The sequence below is a fragment of the Armigeres subalbatus genome, chromosome 1, assembly GCF_024139115.2.
Source record: "Armigeres subalbatus isolate Guangzhou_Male chromosome 1, GZ_Asu_2, whole genome shotgun sequence".
NCBI lineage: Eukaryota > Metazoa > Arthropoda > Insecta > Diptera > Culicidae > Armigeres > Armigeres subalbatus.
In genome coordinates this window covers 199053802-199073852 of record NC_085139.1, presented here as the reverse complement: position 1 = coordinate 199073852, position 20051 = coordinate 199053802, and the positions used below count along the sequence as shown (strand labels likewise).

The 20051-nt window shown below is 42.1% G+C and overlaps 1 protein-coding gene across 16 annotated transcripts in view; it reads right to left on the bottom strand.

Moving 5' to 3' along the window:
• Nucleotides 1-20051, bottom strand: part of LOC134205654 (serine/threonine-protein kinase D3) — a 62552-nt gene extending 42501 nt beyond the window's left edge. The window contains exons 1-2 of one of the 16 annotated variants that reach the window (XM_062681128.1): nt 19650-20051; nt 18549-19054 (exon numbers count right to left, since the gene is read on the bottom strand). The gene's annotated coding sequence lies outside the window, so the exon portion shown is untranslated. Of the gene's footprint in view, nt 1-7884; nt 8032-18548; nt 19055-19431; nt 19616-19649 lie in introns of those variants that run through there. The other 15 variants (XM_062681129.1, XM_062681125.1, XM_062681127.1 and 12 more) reach the window with 15 other exon arrangements.

Sequence of the window (20051 nt, the reverse complement as noted above, 5' to 3'; positions counted from 1 at the left end):
CGTCAAGCCCTTGGACAAAGTCCCTGCTGCCCCCGGGAGAGAAGTATGTCGGACAGCTTTTTTTGTTATATTGACGGCTCCCTCTTCGAAGGTAGAGCTGGTGCAGGTGTCTACTCGCGTGAGCTAAGATTGGAACAGTCCCACTCACTGGGTGGGTAGACACTGCACTGTCTTTCAAGCGGAAATATTTGCCATTATGTGTGGAGTGCAATCCGCACTACAGAAACACTTAAGGTCTGAGGGAAGGGTTTTCCGTTAAAAAAGCACGTGGTAGCACTCTCTGAGAGAGAAAATTGCCCAATTCAGCCCGCCAGAATGACGCTGTCAGTGTCGCCAAAATTATTTCATCATTATGCAGTTTACAATTGCTTGAGAATTTGCCGTAAACGGAAAACAAAAGGAACTGGCAACAATGCGGAAGAAATTTATCACTCATGCAGTGGTTCGGCGAGAGAACAGCAGCAGCGCCGACCAATCACGCAATGAGGAAATCAAAATAAACAAACTCCAGCTGGTTTTGGAAATGAAAACATGAGCCGTTTCTAGAGCAACATTAGAAAATATCGTGAGAGGATTTCTGTACAAGGTTTCCACAAAAACTTTGAAAAGAATTTGGGTGATAACAGTGGTGCTGGTGTATATAAGACAAATAAGACAAATAAGACAAATAAGACAAATAAGACAAATAATACAAGTAAGACAAATAAGACAAATAAGACAAATAAGACAAATAAGGCAAATAAGACAAATAAGACAAATAAGACAAATAAGACGAATAAGACAAATAAGACAAATAAGACAAATAAGACAAATAAGACAAATAAGACAAACAAGACAAATAAGATAAATAACACAAATAAGACAAATAAGACAAATGAGACAAATAAGACAAATAACATAGATAAGACTAAGAAGCAAAATAAAATAAGTTCCTAAAGGAATTCCTTCGAAAGTTGTTCCAGGAATTCGTTCGGAAGTTCCTCCAGGAATTCCTTCGGAAGTTCCTCACGGAATTCCTTCGGAAGTTCCTCACGGAATTCCTCCGGAAGTTCCTCCAGAAATTCATTCGGAAGTTCCTCCCGGAATTCCTTTGAAAGTTCCTCCAGGAATTCCTTCGGAAGTTTCTCGAAGAATTTCTTCGGAAGTTCCTTCAGGAATTCCTTCGGAAGTTTCTCCAGGAATTCCTTATGAAGTTCCTCCAGGAATTCCTTCGGAAGTTGCTCCAGGAATTCCTTCGGAAGTTCCTCCAGGAATTCCTTCGGAAGTTCCTTCAAGATTTCCTTTGGAAGTTCCTCCAGGAATTCCCGGAGGAACTTCCGGAGGAATTCCCGGAGGAATACCCGGAGGAATTCCCGGAGGAATACCCGGAGGAACCTCCGGAGGAATTCCCGGGGGAACCTCCGGAGGAATTCCCGGGGGAACCTCCGGAGGAATTCCCGGAGGAACTTCCGGAGGAATTCCCGGAGGAACTTCCGGAGGAATTTCCGGAGGAACTTCCGGAGGAATTCCCGGAGGAATTCCCGGAGGAACTTCCGGAGGAATACCCGGAGGAACTTCCGGAGGAATTCCCGGAGGAACTTCCGGAGGAATTCCCGGAGGAACTTCCGGAGGAATTCCCGGAGGAACTTCCGGAGGAATTCCGGAGGAACTTCCGGAGGAATTCCCGGAGGAACTTCGGAGGAATTTCGGAGGAACTTCCGGAGGAATTCCCGGAGGAACTTCCGGAGGAATTCCCGGAGGAACTTCCGGAGGAATTCGGAGGAACTTCGGAGGAATTCCGGAGGAACTTCCGGAGGAATTCCCGGAGGAACCTCGGAGGAATTCCCGGAGGAACCTCCGGAGGAATTCCCGGAGGACCCTCCGGAGGAATTCCCGGAGGAACTGGAGGAATTCCCGGAGGAACTTCCGGAGGAATTCGGAGGAACTTCCGGAGGAATTCGGAGGAACTTCGGAGGAATTCGGAGGAACTTCCGGAGGAATTCCCGGAGGAACTTCCGGAGGAATTCGGAGGAACTTCGGAGGAATTTGGAGGAACTTCCGGAGGAATTCCCGGAGGAACTTCCGGAGGAATTCGGAGGAACTTCCGGAGGAATTCGGAGGAACTTCGGAGGAATTCCCGGAGGAACTTCCGGAGGAATTCCCGGAGGAACTTCCGGAGGAATTCGGAGGAACTTCCGGAGGAATTCGGAGGAACTTCCGGAGGAATTCCCGGAGGAACTTCCGGAGGAATTCCCGGAGGAACTTCCGGAGGAATTTGGAGGAACTTCCGGAGGAATTCCCGGAGGAACTTCCGGAGGAATTTGGAGGAACTTCCGGAGGAATTGGAGGAACTTCGGAGGAATTCGGAGGAACTTCCGGAGGAATTCTGGAGGAACTTCCGGAGGAATTCGGAGGAACTTCGGAGGAATTCGGAGGAGCTTCGGAGGAATTCGGAGGAACTTCCGGAGGAATTCCCGGAGGAACTTCCGGAGGAATTCGGAGGAACTTCCGGAGGAATTCGGAGGAACTTCCGGAGGAATTCCCGGAGGAACTTCGGAGGAATTCGGAGGAACTTCCGGAGGAATTCCCGGAGGAACTTCGGAGGAATTCGGAGGAACTTCGGAGGAATTCCCGGAGGAACTTCCGGAGGAATTCCCGGAGGAACTTCCGGAGGAATTCCCGGAGGAACTTCCGGGGGAATTCCCGGAGGAACTTCCGGGGGAATTCCCGGAGGAACTTCCGGAGGAATTCCCGGAGGAACTTCCGGAGGAATTCCCGGAGGAACTTCCGGAGGAACTACCGAAGGAATTCTTGGAGGAACTTCCGAAGGATTTCCTGGAGGAACTTCCGAAGGAATTCCTGGAGTGACTTCCGGAGGAATTCCCGGAGGAACTTCCGAAGGAATTCCCGGAGGAACTTCCGAAGGAATTCGGAGGAACTTCGGAAGGAATTCCCGGAGGAACTTCGAAGGAATTCGGAGGAACTTCCGAAGGAATTCGGAGGAACTTCCGAAGGAATTCGGGAGGAGCTTCGAAGGAACTCCCGGAGGAACTTCCGAAGGAATCCCTGGAGGAACTTCCGAAGGAATTCCCGGAGGAACTTCCGAAGGAATTCCCGGAGGAACTTCCGAAGGAATTCCCGGAGGAACTTCCGAAGGAATCCCTGGAGGAACTTCCGAAGGAATTCCTGGAGGAACTTCTGAAGGAATTCCTGGAGGAACTTCCGAAGGAATTCCTGGAGGAACTTCCGAAGGAATTCCTGGAGGAACTTGCAAAGGAATTCCTGGAGGAACTTCCGAAGGAATTCCTGGAGCAACTTCCGAAGGAATTCCTGGAAGAACTTCCGAAGGAATTCCTGGAGGAACTTCCGAAGGAATTCCTGGAAGAACTTCCGAAGGAATTCCCGGAGGAACTTCCGAAGGAGTTCCTGGAGGAACTTCCGAAGGAATTCCTGGAGGAACTTCCGAAGGAATTCCGGGAGGAACTTCCGAAGGAATTCCTGGAGGAACTTCCGAAGGAATTCCTGGAGGAACTTCCGAAGGAACTCTTGGAGGAACTTCTGAAGGAATTCCTGACGGAACTTCCGGAAGAATTCCTGGTGGAACTTTCGAAGAAATTCTTGGAGGAACTTCGAAAGAATTCCTGGAGGAACTGCCGAAGGAATTCCTGGAGGAACTTCCGAAGGAATTCCTGGAGTAACTTCCGAAGGAATTCCTGGAGGAACTTCCGATAGAATTCCTGGAGGGATTTCCGAGAGAATTCCTGGAGGAACTTCCGAAGGAATTTCTGGAGAAAATTCTGGAGGAATTCCTGGAGGAACTTCCGAAGGAATTCCTGGAGGATTTTCTGAAGGAATTCTTGGAGAAACTTCCGAAGGAAATCCTGGAGAAACTTCCGAAGGAATTCCTGGAGAAACTTCCGAAGGAATTTCTGGAGAAACTTCCGAAGGAATTTCTGCAGTTACTTCCGGAAGAATTTCTGGAGGATCTTCCAAAAGAATTTCTGGAGGATATTCTGAAGGAATTCCTGAAGAACTTTCGAAGGAATTTCTGCAGTTACTTCCGAAGGAATTCCTGGAGAAACTTCCGAAGGAAACTTCCGGAAGAATTTCTGGAGGATCTTCCGAAAGAATTTCTGGAGGAACTTCTGAAAGAATTCCTGGAGAAACTTCCGAAGGAATTTCTGCAGTAATTTCCGAAGGAATTCCTGGAGGAACTTCCGAAGGAATTCCTGGAGAAACTTTCGAAGGAATTCCTGGAGAAACTTCCAAAGAAATTTCTGGATAAACTTCTGAAGGAATTCCTGCAGTAACTTCCGGAAGAATTTCTGGAGGAACTTCCGGAGGAATTACTGGAGGAACTTCCGTAGGAATTCCTGCAGAAAATTTTGAAGGAATTCCTGGAGGAACTTCCGAAGGTATTCCTGGAGAAACTTCCGAAGGAATTTCTGGAGAAACTTCCGAAGGAATTCCTGGAGGAACTTCCGAAGGAATTCCTGGAGTAACTTCCAAAGGAATTCTGGAGGAACTTCCGAAGGAATTCCAGGAGGAGCTTTCGGAGGAATTACTGAAGGAACTTCCGGAAGATTTCCAGGAGGAACTTTCGGAGGAACTCCCGGAGGAATTTTTGTAGAAACTTCCGGAGGGATTCCAGGAGGAATTACTTGAGGAACTTCCGGAGGAATTACTGGAAGAACTTCAGGAGTAATTTCTGAAGGAGATTCAGGAGGAATTCCTGGAGGAACTTCTGGAGGATTTCCTGGAGGAATTCTTGGAGGAATTCCCGGAGGAACTTCCGGAGGAATTCCCGGAGGAACTTCCGGAGGAATTCCCGGAGGAACTTCCTGAGTAACTTCTGGAGGAACTTCTGGAGGAACTGGAGGGACTTTCGTAGGAATTTGTCTTGTTTATCTTGTTTGTCCTATTTGTCTTATTTGCTTTATTTATCTTATTTATCTTTATTTTATTTTGCTTATTTGTTCTATTTGTCTTATTTGTTTTATTTATTTTCGATTGTTTATCTCATCAAATTCTTATATTTGATTTCAATTTATATATTTGGTATCCTCGTGTTCACAAATAGGAATACGCTTTTTTCTAGTGTCACGCTAGATACAAAGTTGACGGACTTTCTACCGCTCTCATCGCTCCTTTCCTGCCGTGCGCCACAAGAAAATATGGTGTTGATTACTCTCCCAAAATGGTAATTTTTGTATGGAATTTGGAAAACTTGGTTGAAGTAAAAAGAGCTTCCTGCAAAATTTATTGCGGTCACATATACTTTTTATTACATCAAAATGATCGTTGAAAAATTTCAAAACTTTTGTCAGTTGGGTTTTGCGAAATTCGGTTCCTTTATGCGTCAAATCATCGGAGAGAGGTACTGAGAAGCGAAAATTTCAGTTCTACAATAGTTCAGTATTTAGAGCTTAATTCAAATTTGGAAAATAGTAGGTCCATGAAATTTTGTAGGAACATTCCTTGATAAATTTCAAAGAGATTGTCAGTTGGGATAAGCGAAATTCGTTCCCAATTCCGAGTTATAGACATTTTAGTACGAAAATAGCGCTCTACCGCGAGAGAGCTTCCCTCAGACCTTAAATTCAACTTTATTATTATTGACGACGATTTTCAGCTACTGATCCGTCTTAAAAATGTGAGGCGAAGGCAATACCATAGAACTCGCGATCTCACGTTGAAAGTTATTTGGCGAAATTTGCAAAATGAAATTAAAAAACGTTTCGCTATTCTGAGAAATACCAACTTTGAGAATAATGTCTCGAAGTTGGATCCTAGTTCGAAACCCTTTTGGAAATTAACAAAAATTCTTAAAAAAAAAACATAAAAGCCAATTCCAGCGCTTAAAGAGGGAAATAAAATTTTATTAACAAATGGCAAAAAGGCTCAAAAACTAGCTCAGCAGTTCGAGAGTGCCCATAATTTTAGTCTAGGTCTCACTAGTCCAATAGAGGATCAGGTTACACGGAGCTTTGAAGACGTTCTCAATCAAGAGAATGTTTTTGACCCTTCGTTGGGAACTAATTTGGATGAAGTGAGATCTATTACTAGAAAATTTAAAAATATAAAAGCACCGGGTGATGATGGTATTTTCTACATATTTATCAAAAAACTTCCTGAGAGCTCTTTAGCCTTTTTGGTTAATTTATTTAACAAATGTTTTCAATTGGTATACTTTCCAGATAAATGGAAAAACGCCAAAGTTATTCCAATTTTAAAGCCGGACAAAAATCCAGCTGAGGCTTCTAGTTATCGCCCAATCAGTTTGCTTTCTTCAATAAGCAAACTGTTTGAAAAGATTATTTTAAATAGAATGATGGTTCATATTAATAACAATTCTATTTTTGATGATGAGCAATTTGGTTTTCGCCATGGGCATTCTACCACTCATCAGTTATTAAGAGTTACGAACTTAATTCGGCTCAACAAATCTGAAGGATATTCGACTGGAGTTGCTTTTCTTGATATAGAGAAAATATTTGACAGTGTTTGGCATGAAGGTTTGATTGTAAAATTGATGAATTTTAATTTTCTTCTGTACATTATTAAACTGATCCAAAATTATTTATCAGATCGCTCAATGCAGGTTAACTATCAGAATTCCAAAACTGATAGATTACCTGTAAGAGCTGGTGTTTCCCAAGGCAGCGTACTGGGGGCCCATATTGTATAACATTTTCAGTTCCGACTTACCTGATTTACCACCAGGGTGTCATAAATCTTTGTTTGCAGATGACTCGGGCCTTTCAGCCAAAGGGCGAAGCCTTCGTGCCATTTAGGTTAGCTCCTTGTATCTTTAGTATTAATTAGGTTAAGTTTAGTTCAAGTTGAAAACATTGTAATTCCTACATGGTTCAATTCAACCAGAGGAAAACTCCTAACTGCCAGAGGCAATTTAAATGTATTAATAAGAAACTTCCAAAAGTAACATAGCAAATAAGGATGATAGTGTTAAGACACGGAACACCTAGTCTAAGAGATGAATGCATGTATTAGATAATTAGCAAAAAAAAATGAATTTAAATGAAGTTTTCAAAAAATCGTCAAATTAAAATACGCATAACTTTTAATACATTTAATACATTTTGACCCAAGTCTTTGTCAGGTGAATCTTTGTACTATTTTCTTTGCTTTGCCATCAGAATGGCAAAAATAAACATCTTTGATTTGTGTCAGTATTTCACGAAACCGTCGGTATCACTCAAAATTCTCTGCACTGTAGCTGCTTGGCTTTGTACCAATAGGTAGTTTTGAGTCCTTAGAAAGAAAGACCTTATTGGAATTTGATACACTAAATATAAAAAAATAACCTGAATGTTGTTAATTTGTTACTGAACAACAAGGACCGACATTAGCAGAAGTATCAATTCTGTCGATTTGCACTGAATCATAGTTATCCATTAACTTTCTCCCCATCATCACATCAGTTGAACAACGACCTTCTTATCCAAATAACACAGCAATGAGTCACACACGTCAGAAGGTATGTCATTCGCGCAAGTTGACGACGCACTCTCAGCAACGGTATCCCCCAAAGGCCTAATGTCGATCTTTCACCATCAACAATCAGTTCCTAGCCGGTCGCCATTTATCGCTTCACCAAATAGGCACAGGTATGCATGTATTCCCTTTGGGTTCTTTCACAAATTACGTAACGCTAAATTTGATGATTTTGGACCTCCACCCTAACCCTCGTAACACTTTTTCTATGAATGGTTTATTTTTTTTTGTATGAATCGTAATGCTCGGTCAGACCTTTCTTACAGCGTTACGCGATTTGTGAAAGGCCCCCTTTAGCTTTCGCTTTGATCGAAGCATCAAAGCGTGGCTTCATATCCATGTGCGATATTAATAAACAAATTGATGCATTTCGATTCGAATAAAACTCACCTTCTATTGAACCCACCGACTACTGGTGAAACTGGCGATAGAATCATGGCTTGGTAGCACTCGCACGCTCGATTGATTTGCTTCCAGTCGTCTTTCGATGTTTACTTTTCTCCCACCACAGTTAACGCCGCGTTGCCCATTCCTCGTCGACAATAACGGCTGACGCTCGTGTTTTGATCACATGCCAGTCAGCACTCAGAGGCAGGTTCGCGTGATGATAAGCAGTCTCTTACCACGAAAGGTGTCATGATTTGGCCTCCCCCCGGATGGACGACGATTCCTAGCCGGCACAGTGAGATCCCGCGAATACTATGTTCAGATGAACAGGTGAGCATGGGCAGAATACGTTACGAAACGCAAAAATCTGTTTTTCCGTTTCGACAATTCAAAAAAGTTTAATGCTAAATTAACATCCACCTTGTCCTATCAACTTTATTCTATGAGAATTTATTCACGTTACGTGCAATGGTTGCCATTGACCACCCTCTCCTACCGTTTAAGTGTAATAAAGCATGATGCTCAATGAACCTTCATCCATTCTACAAATACATTACGTACTTTAATAATAAACCGTAAATGCTTCCAATCGATCGCCATCGTGGTATTGTCGGATTAGGAAGAGTTGTCTGTATTACGTAAGTTACCGATTCTGAGATTCCCAGAGGAGATTGCACTGACCGGATTGAATTGTGTATACGTTCACCTGCTTAGTGCTCAAAGAAGCTCATCTTAATGCAAGCACTGTAGAACGTAGCAGAGCATTGGCAGAAATAACTATTAGATTTAGATTTCGAGCTCAGGTTTACGGAGAAATTAGAATTGCATATTTCTGCCATCCTGTGAGGAACAAATAGAATGTTCTAGAAGATCTATGTTGAATTGTGAGTTTAAACAAAATGACTAAAATCTCATGTATTCATATTGAGCGTATTCAAAGACAGAGAACTGAGACACTCACACACTTAATTCTTTTCTGCATTTATATAATTTGCGATAAATGAAAGCATTTCCCTGAATAATGCAAACTTTTTTTTAACCAATAAGGAATTTTCCAAGAAATAAAAAATAATTAGCTCTTTTAGAAGTAAAAATTTCAATTAAAAAAAATCAAGGAGAAATGGAAATTTACATAAATATTTCAATATTGGTAATAAACAATTACAAAAGCTTCCAAACCATTTTTTTTTTCTCATAAAACAAGAACTTCCACAAAAACCCTAATAAATCCACCTAGCTGTGATGGTGCCTTTCTCGTTCGTTTAAAAGGGTTGATACCGGCTTATACCGGCACCGCGAATCGAACCCAGCCACCCTAAGCATGGTCTTGCTTTGTAGCCGCGCGTGTTACCGCTAGGCTAAGGAGGGCCACTAGCAACTTAATGCAAGAAAATTGATTGAGGTCAAGTGGCCAAAAAATAAAAACTAAACAGTAATAGTAAAAATAATGGTCATTATGAAAACACTATTATCGGAAAAAAAATTGGCTTCATTACATACAGATAAAAAAAAGGGATGATTTTTTATTTTCATTATCTTTTTTTTCATTCCGCCAGTCCATGTCTTTTGACTGGATGAACATAAACGATTTTTCGATTACCTTATCTAGGATATATACTTTTATATGATATATACACTAGTGGTTTCCCAAACTGTGGGTCCCGACCCCCAGGGGGGTCGCGAGCGGATTGTTGGTGGGTCGCGCCGAACAAATATCCCTTAATGAAGTAAAATAAGAACGCTAACATTTTGACAAACAATACCATGTTCGTCATTTCTTGCATTTGTACATGTAAGGTAACGTGAATATTTTTTATGTGGAAGAAGCCGAAACAGATGACATTCTGAATCAATTAATGCTTAATACTACTTGGTAAAATGCATTTTTTTCATAGGTGGGTCGCGAGACATATAGAATTTTGCTAGGTGGGGCGCATAGCCAAATGTTTGGGAAGCTCTGCATTAGATAAATTGGATATAGTAAATTTTTCGATTAATGGCCACTGTTTTCCCCATAGCCTCGAACTGACGCTGATATTTCTTCAATAAATATGCGGCAGTGGCGTGGCCCGTTACATCACAAAATTCTCTGTTGAAATTAAGACCGAATTGCAACTTCAGGGCTGGTAGCGACCAATGCCGCTCAAAATAGTGACTTTAGTTACCAAAGCTGATGAAAAAAGGGACCAAATAGTGACTTTCAGTTGCAGAAAAAGTGACCAAATAGTGACTTTCAGTTTCAGTTGCAATTTTGATGAGACGAGACGATTTAGCGTTTTTGGGTCGAGGGAGAATTTTTTTTTTCGTAACTTGTGGCGGATCTTTTACTCACTACTCTCTCATAACGAACTCAAAAGAGAAACGAAAATCGTGCACGCTAAGTTTTGCCCTCCTAAGGAAATTTTACTAAATATCAGTCAAAACTCAAACTCAAAACTATGAGTAGTCCTGCGAGCAAATCAAATGTTTGCGCCACTGGAAGTGAGCGAAACATGGTTATCTATCACTCATAAGACCTGTTTTTCTTTCCCGAAAAATGATTTCTAGGCAAAAATCTGCGTGAATGAATATTCTCTTCTCGTGAGAATGTGTGAAAATTACGATCACTGGATTAGCTGAACACCTACTTAAGAAAAATGCAGATTTGCTATATGTGCCACGGAAGTTTTTGGAATTTTTATTGCGAAAGGAACATCAGTACGGATCGTTTTGGTAGAAAACGAAACAAAAATTATGAAAATTCAGTTACAACGAACCTGGGATTGACCGCTCAACCACCTGCGTATAATGCAGGACCGTCGGGCTCGTCTTCAAATTCAAAAGTTATCAAAATATAACGAATCTAACAAAATCTAAAAAAAAATCACGATTGGAATCTTTTACATTTATGCTATTTCAAATGTATAAATTATCATCACAATATATTTTGAAAAATTCCAAAATATTGAGCGAAGTGGATGTTGGGAGGGAAAAACGGCTTCTATTCTCTCATGTTCTTACAGCAAAATTACTTTGGGGATCCCTTACATATTTAATGTATCGCCTTTTTAATTCGATTGCAGCACAATCATAGATGCAAATATCATTATTTCGATATGAAAATAAATATTTTTATTTTATCAAAATATCACGCGCTAAGAATCATAACCTCGTTAATAACTCAACAGTTATTATCAACTCACACCAAACCATTAAATCTTCGGCAAACTACCGCAATTCGCTACAATGATAAAAAGAAAACATCGACGAAGAGCAATGGATTAATGCAGTTACGCCCCTATGATTCAAAGTACGACTGAAAAAAAAACAAAACTGATAAGCATGTTTGTTTTAGGTATGTACCAAATAACAAGCATTAAATCAACTATTGGTTCACCTGAAGCACCAACAAGAATATCTAAAATTGAAAAGATTAATCTGAACCGCCAATAGTGCAATTGATAGGGGAGACTGTGCAGTAGAGTGGGGCGCAGTTGTATGGAAAAACGCAAACTTCGTCCGATCATGTGAGATCAAGGTTTTTCTGAATCGTTTTGGGACCCCAATCAACTGTGCAAAATATGGGCTCGATTGGTTGCGACCTCGCATGCCGCATCGCGTTTTAAATTTACATGGAGATTAGTATGGGGAAACGTACTATTTTACATTTTTGCTATTAGCGGCTTCAATTTATCATCAATTACGTGACTCAATACGTTAGCATATAGTCTGGAAAATGCCGAAAGACTTTGCCGAAGAAGGTACGTAGCTGGAAGGTCTACAAAAAATGTTATTACGTTTCGAAAATTGTTTGTTCAAACCATATGCAAGAAATCAATGTTTCTGCCAGCACTACCGGACGACCTATGCATATCGAAGGGCAAAACCCATCTTCCTTCTTGTCGGATTTTTTTCTTTGTGAAATGATTCCGGATAGCTCCCATTAGCTCTAAAGCCCTATAAGACCAATTATTTTGGAATAGCACTCAGTTAAATTATTGGTCTACTTAGTTCGGCAGTGCTGGCAGAATAAACTATTTTTTGCATATGGTTTGAACACTCAATCTTTGAAGCGTTATAACTTTTTTCGTGGACGTTCCAGCAACGTGCCTTCTTCAGCAAAGTTTTTCGGTATCCTTTGGGTTATACTTTAACGCAATGTGCCACTTGGTTTACGATGAACTGAGACCTCTAGTAGTAGAAATGCAAAAACATACGTTCCCCCATACTAATTTCCATACAAACTTCAAACGCGATGCGGAAAGCGAGGAAGCAACCAATCGGTCCCAAATTCTGCACAGTTGTTCAGGACCCAGAATGGCTTCGAAAAAGCATTGATTTGAAAAAATGACCATGACGCCCCACTCTACTGTGCAGACTTGATCTACTTTTCTCATTTTCGATATATCTCAGCGCATGCAATCTTCAAAATTGGGGAGATTGTATTCCCTTTATATAATATCTATATCCTCTCCCGTCAAAAATTGCATCTCGTTTGATTGTCTCAATCTCTTTCTCTATCTTTCAACTCTCTCTCAAGCATCTAACTATTTTAAAAATCGAAAACAAAAGTTGAAAAAATGCTGCACGAGTGAACCAGTTTGAAAAATTCATTCGTTCAAAATCAGGCGGATGTTAGCCTAATCTTGAAAAACAACACTTTTTTAATATTTTGTTTGAAATTTTAAAAATACCTAGAGGACTTAAAAAAATATGGGTTCTTTGGGAAAGTTGACTTTAAATAAAATAAAGAATCGATTGAGCAAATAAAAAATGTTGACAGGAAAGGTCAATTAGCTACTGGTGAAATGCCAATCGAGTAAAATGGCTGGCGAAGTTTCAGAGCGATCATTTTTCCAAGATCCGTAATTTCATTTCCGCCGTGAACAAAGCATCCTCCGACTTATACATAAAGCTTCATTAAAAATTAGACAATAGTTTCAAAATAGTTGAAAATAGTGACTTTTTGCGAGAAAAAGTGACTTTAGTGACTTGAGATCGAAAAAAGAGACTTTTTAGTGACTGGCCCGAAAAAAGTGACCCGCTACCAGGCCTGCAACTTGCTTTTTCGTTATTTGTTTTGTTTGATAGAAATAGGATCTAAGGCCCAATGTCCACGTAGCGTCTTTCTAACGCAACGTAACACGGTAAATCACTTTGACGCAGTGTGTTACGGTGTAAGACCTACCAAACAGAGCCCTAGCTTAATCCATTTTTCTAGCTAGGGCAATAAGCCGTGGTAATTAAGGATTCATCGTATTCAGTCCCCGCTACCAAAAGCAGTCTCGGAAATAAAACATAATTAATTGCAGACAGTTGACAGACTCGAATTCCTCTTGTTTGAGGCTAAACTGTATGCATCGGAAGCACCTTTTCAAGAAATAAGGTAAAAAAAAACTTTGTACCCAGTCCTATGATGAACTGACGGCGAAGCTGCGTTTCCGCTTTTTCCCAATGCACACCTTCGTCTTTTTAACGCTGAGTGCACACAATGTACTAAAATTGTGGTATTGCGTATGCAAAAAGTTATGCCATTGAGAAGTTTGCATTTAGAAAATCAACATAAAATTCCGAATAATTATAATACTTTTTAAATTCAGTTTTATTTATCAGACTGGCCTGTGCAGTGCATAGAAGTTTTTCCCATTCAGCTCGGTCCATGGCTGCACGTCGCCAACCATGCAGTCTGCGGAGGTTCCGCAAATCGTCCTCCACCTGATCGATCCAACTTGCTCGCTGTGCACCTTGTTCCCGTCGTTGTCGCGAACCACTTTCAACGGATTACAGGGCGACATTCTGGCTTCGTGCCCGGCCCACCGTAGTCTTCCGATTTTCGCGGTGTGAACGATGGATGGTTCTTCCAACAGCTGACGCAACTCGTGGTTCAATCGCCTCCTCCACGTATCGCCCTTCATCTGCACCCCACCATAGATGGTACGCAGCACTTTCCTTTCGAAAACTCCGACGCGCGTTGGTCCTCCACGAGCATCGTCCAGGTCTCGTGTGCGTAGAGAACTACCGGTCTAATAAGCGTTTTGTAGATAGTCAGTTTGGTACGGCGACGAACTCTATTCGATCGGAGATGCGGAGTCCAAAGTACGTACGATTTCCTGCCATGATGCGTCTCCGAATTTCTCCGCTGGTATCGTTATCGGAGGTCACCAGTGAGCCCAAGTACACGAATGCTTCAACCACCTCGATTTCGTCACCACCAATACAAACTCGTGGTGGATGGCTTACGTTGTCCTCTCTTGAGCCTCTTGTGTGTTGATGACTAGTCCAATCCGTTTAGCTTCCCTCTTCAGTCTGATGTAGGCTTCCTCCATCTTCTCAAAGTTACGTGCCATAATATCTATGTCGTCGGCGAAACCAAATAGCTGGACGGACTTATTGAAAATTGTACCACTCGTGTTAATCCCTGCTCTTCGTATTACACCTTCCAAAGCGATGTTGAATAGCAAACACGAAAGACCATCACCTTGCCGTAACCCTCTGCGGGTTTCGAAGGGACTCGAGAATGCCCCTGAAACTCGAACTACGCACATCACCCGATCCATCGTCGCTTTGATCAACCGTGTCAGTTTATCCGGAAAGTCGTTTTCGTGCATTAGCTGCCATAGCTGGTCCCGATCGATTGTATCATATGGGGCTTTGAAGTCGATAAATAGATGATGTGTGGGCACGTTGTATTCGCGACATTTTTGCAATACCTGACGTGTAGAACACCTGATCTGTGATAGAGCGTTCACCCATAAATCCCGCCTGGTACTGCCCCACGAACTCTCTTACAATTGATGTTAGTCGGCGGCATAAAATTTGGGAGAGTACCTTGTAGGCGGCGTTCAGCAATGTGATTGCGCGGTAGTTGCTACAATCCAGCTTATCGCCCTTTTTGTAGATGGGACACACGACAGCTTCCATCCTGTTGTGGCAGAACCTCATCCTCTCAAACCTTGGTAATTACCCAGTGCAGCGCTAGCCAGTGCCTCACCACCGTGTTTAAACAGTGTCTTGGTAGTTTGTTAACTCCAGGTGTTTTATTGTTTTTCAGCCGGCCGATCTCCTCCTGGATTTCCTGGAGATTCGGAGCCGGAAGTCGTATGTCCTGCGCGCGTGCTCCTAGGTTCATTACCATACCGCCACCTTTGTCTGCCACATCGTCATTCAGGTTCTCTTCGTATTGCTGCCGCCACCTTGGGATCACCTCACGCTCGTTCGTAGAAATGTTCCCGTTTATGTCGTTACACATATCGGACTGTGGCACGTGTGGCCCTTACGTGCACGGTTTAACTTCTCGAAGAATTTTCGTGCGTTATTAGCGCGGTACAGTTGCTCCGCCTCTTCACGGTATCGATCTTCCTGCGATTTTCCTACATTCCCTCCCTTCCTACCTGAGCATTCATGAAGCCGATGACGATTTTGACGTCCCGCAGTGGGCATCCATCGTATGTCTACACCAACTGTGCATAGAACGCTTCTTTCTCGTCATCGGGTCTCCCTTCGTGTGGGCAGTGCACGTTGATGATGCTATAGTTGAAGAAACGGCCTTTTCATTGGCGTAACTAGCCCCAATGCTTAGGGGGAGCTACAGCCCCTTCGTCTATTTTCTCTATTTTGAGATTCTTTTCAAAAATTCTCGAACATTTTACCACCTCATTAAGCTGTCGTAGTGGTAATGTGATAGATACGGTCCAACCACCTAAGGCAATTGCGGCTCAATCATAATCATCCATATATATTCCCTTTTCTCAAGCACGTGCTTTCTGTTATATCCCACAGTATAAATAATAATGCAACATTCCTGCAGTGATTCCGAAGGAAATCCTCCAAGGATTTCGATGAGAATGCTTTAGTGATTTCGACGCGAATGTTCCAGGGATTCCGACGGAAATCTCCAGATATTTCGACAGGAATCCTTCAAGCATGCCGAAGGAAACCTCCAGGAATTTTGAAGGCAATGCACCACCACGACGGGAATCCTCCAGGGATTCCAACGGGAATGTTCCAGGGATTCCACCGGGAATGTTCCAGGGATTCCAATAAGAATCTTCTTCCGAATAGAATCCTCCAGAAATTCCGACGGGAATCCTCAAGAAACTCCGACACGAATATTCCAGGAATTCTGACGGGAATGTTCCAGAGATTCGATCGGAAATCCCCCAGGAATTCCAACGTGAATGTGCAGGGATTTCGTAGGCAATGTTACAGGGATGTAGAAGCAAACCGTCGAAGGATTCTGGAAGCAATCTGTCGAGAGAATCGTCGAAAGACTCCGATCCTCCATGGATTCCGTAAATAATCCTCCAGCGATTCCGTAGGGAATCCTCCGGGAATGTTGAAGCAACTCGTTGAGGGATTCCGAAGCCAATCTTCAAGCGATTCCGAAGAAAATCATCGAAGGATTTCGAAGCAAATCGTCGAATGATTCCGAAGCAATTCGTCGAATAATTTCGAAGTAAATCGTCGAGGGAGTCCGAACTTAATCTTCAAGGAATTTCAAACCGAACTGTCGATGTATTTCGAAGCAAATCGTCGAATGATTCCGAAGCAATTCGTCAAGGGATTTTGATGCTAATCATTGTGGGATTCCGAGGCAAAACGTCGAGAGACTTCAAATTTAATATTTAAGGGATTCTGAAGCATATCGTCAAAGTATTCTGAAACAAATAGTCAGCAAAATTCCAAAGCAAATCTTCGAACGATTCCAAAACAAATCTTCGAATGACGTGCAAATTAACGAGATTCCAAAGGGTGCCCTCGAAGATACCGAGAGGATTCCTGTGTGAATTCTTCTGGATTCCGAATGAAATACCCCGATGATTCTGAAAGGAATTCTTTAGAGATTCCAATGAGAATTCCTCTCGGATTCTGATGAGAATCCTTCTTGGATGCTGATGGGAATTGTGGAGATTATCATACTGCTAGCCAAACGGAAGTCTGCTGGAAAACTGTCACTCCAGTCCATGATGGTTGACCACATGTCTTATACTGATGACAAAGTACCATGATTGCTTTGATTGATATTTTTGTAGGTCTCCGTTGTTGTTCATATCAAGCTTACTTTGATGCTTTCAAATCAATTAGATATGGACTTTTCATAATTAAACCAAGTGCCATTTCACTGCCACACAGGAATCTTTCTCAGAAATCAGAAACAAGTTCATTTGTCTTCTACTCATTTCATTATGATAGAATGAATATGGGAAATAACTCATTTGTCTTCAAACTTTTTCAATAACTCATTTACTTTATGTTGAAAATTGATATCACTGCTATCTAACTATTCAAATCCTAGGCGTGGCTAATCTTTTTCTAGGAAGGGCTAAGCCCCTCTTCTAGCCCCCCCCCCCTTTATTTACACCAATGGGCCTTTTATCCTCAGCTTGCACATTCTTGCGTTGATTGGCTGCCACCCAATCACGCGATGGCGCATCTTACCAAGCACTATGAAGCCGGTTCCCAGCTCGTTGGTGCTGCCACAGTTTTGGTAGAAGGTAGTCGCTCGATGCCCACTTTTCCACCCTTTCTGTCCTGTACAGCAGATTTCCTGTAGCTCTGCGACGTCGAAGTTGCGGGAATGTAATTCATCGTAGATTATCCTGTCGCAACCTGCCTGGCGACTTGCATTTCCATGTTCCAAGCTTCCAATCGTGATCCTTTATTCGTCGCCTAGGTCGTTGCCGATTGTATCGAGTCGCATTATCTTCTATGTCGTTCGTAATGGTTGTTTTTATAGGCGGCTTATTGGGCCTGCGCAAACCTGCTGTCTCGTCGGAGGCCTGTCGTGTCAGGTCTGTTTAGCGTCTCACCCAACACCGGGATTTGGGCTTGTGTACTTTGAGCGGCAGACAGTCGCTTTGGCGGAGCCTACTTGCGGATACATACAGCTTTTTATAGAAGATACATGCAGCTTTTATAGAACAGAGCCCACTGTCGAACCCCATCACATCCTAGGCAGGCACCACAACTCGCAGATGGCCTCGGGAGGGGTCGATTGTATCATATGCGTTGTATTCGCGGCATTTCTGCAATACCTGACGTAGAGCGAACACCTGGTCCGTCATAGACATTTTTTTTTTAGTGCGGGAGCTTCACAAAATAATATATTTTAAGAATTTCTAGTACCTCCAGAGCTACAAAAAAAAAATTCGAAAATTCTAAACCATAACAGATTTTTCCACATGGGGGGAGCGAGGTTGAAAATCTTCAAAAATATAACTACGTGGTTTTTGAATGGCTCCTTAGTCAAAGCCCAAAAAGTTTCAATGGGAATTGCCTGGAAACAGTTTTAAAAAAACATCAACTTTGGTACGGATTCGACATCAGATTGCTTTGTACAAGACTCGTGTCCGTCACACACTCAAAAATTTCGAAACCATTGATTTTTTGCAATTTTTTTTCTGAAAAACTGACTTATTAGCATAATTGATACTTTACAAGCAGCTAGTTAGTGACATTAAATTTTTGGTCAGCAATATACATATTCATACATCAATCACTTTTATCTTCATTTGTTTCGTGAGTGATAAACTAAATTTAATTTAAAAATTACTAAAACGAAGTACACAAAAAACTGTTTTTCGTCTTAGGATGGATACATCAGCGTAAGATTGAAAATGGAACAAACATTGTCTTCTAATATCCACTGTTATGTTACTAAAGAAGGTCGTTATAAACCAAACACTCACCTGTGGATATATGCAGCTAGCAGCAGCCGATGCTTTTCGTTCCTTTCTCTGCACACGACATCGGCGACCGCCGCCGTCAACCAAGATGCGGACTCAATCCAATCCAGACGGGAGAGCGGCCAGCAAGTCAACCAACCAGCCAGTCTCAGCCAACAGCTTTCTACGGGCTTTCTGCTTTGCACTTTGCTCCGTCACGTTGCCAACGAGGCGAAAAATAGAACAAAACAACAAAAAAGCACTGTCCGTCGTCGACTCTCTTCTCGCTGGCTGTGCTGCTGCCGTTTGATTATTGCTTCTTCGCCAACCAGCTCTCCGGGGATATGTGTTTACACCAAATTCCTTCACTTTCACGTTTCTCCGTCTGATGAAACCACTAATATATTGGGGAAGGGGTGGGGGCCTGGATGAACAACACTACATACGCCTCGCACGTCATCTTCGATCGAAAAGGGAAGGGAATAGGATTATCACTTGCAGTGTTTATGAAAGAAACCATACTGCGGAATCTGCGCCATAACGTGAAAAATCAACCGAATGTGTAACAGAAAGAAGGGTATCCTTTCGAGTTTGATATTAATGAGATTTATCGCAGGATGCGGCTCAAGGAATGGAGGCCTCTTAATCTCTTCTAGGGTAAATGATGTTGTTTAGATATGATATATTGTGTCTCGTGAACATTTTTATTCAATATTTTTACTGTTTGAAATATAAAAAAAACAATTCAACCAACGTTTAATTATGGAATCATCCTATACATTTTTATTATTTGCCCGTTGTAATTACGTTTCTATTAGCAAAATAATTACTTTAAGTTATATTCATTGAATCGTTATTGTTCCCAATAAAAATTATAATTACAATTCAGTTTACAATTATCATTTACATTTAGAAGCGAAAAACCATGATCACATTTGCACAGTACAAACCAAAACCATTCACCCTATAATGGGGCCATTCGTGTTTGGGAGACCAAATAAAACTTCTTCACCACGGCTACTGAATGGAATCGATCCATACTAAGTTCTTCACTTGATTATCGACATTTTGATTTAGCACAATGCTCTACGAGTCACGAAAATAGTTGTAAACTTTTTGCACTACCAATTTAAATTTCATTTCCATCCACTAACCGAGCAATTCCAGACAAAAGGAATTTCTCTTTTCTCCCCTGAAATTTGGGAGCGGTTTTCCAGCCGCGGAATGTTTTTCGTGCCACCTGCGATTTCGACGCAATATCCACAGCCGATTGAACTCACTTCCGGTTCTAGCTGAGCTCACTCGCGTAATTCCAACTCTATCACAAAGTTTCGCGTATGGTCACGGTAATCTTCCGTCCGAGATAAAATGAAACCGAAGTGCCACACGACGACGTTCTGTTGCTTGCTTGAATAAAAAAGACAACGTCGACCGACCGCAGCTTCAACTTGCACTCTTCTAGCGGTTCCGTTCCACGGGTTTCTTCATCGCGGAGTGCGCCTAGCACGAAGCGAAAAAAAGAGCTTT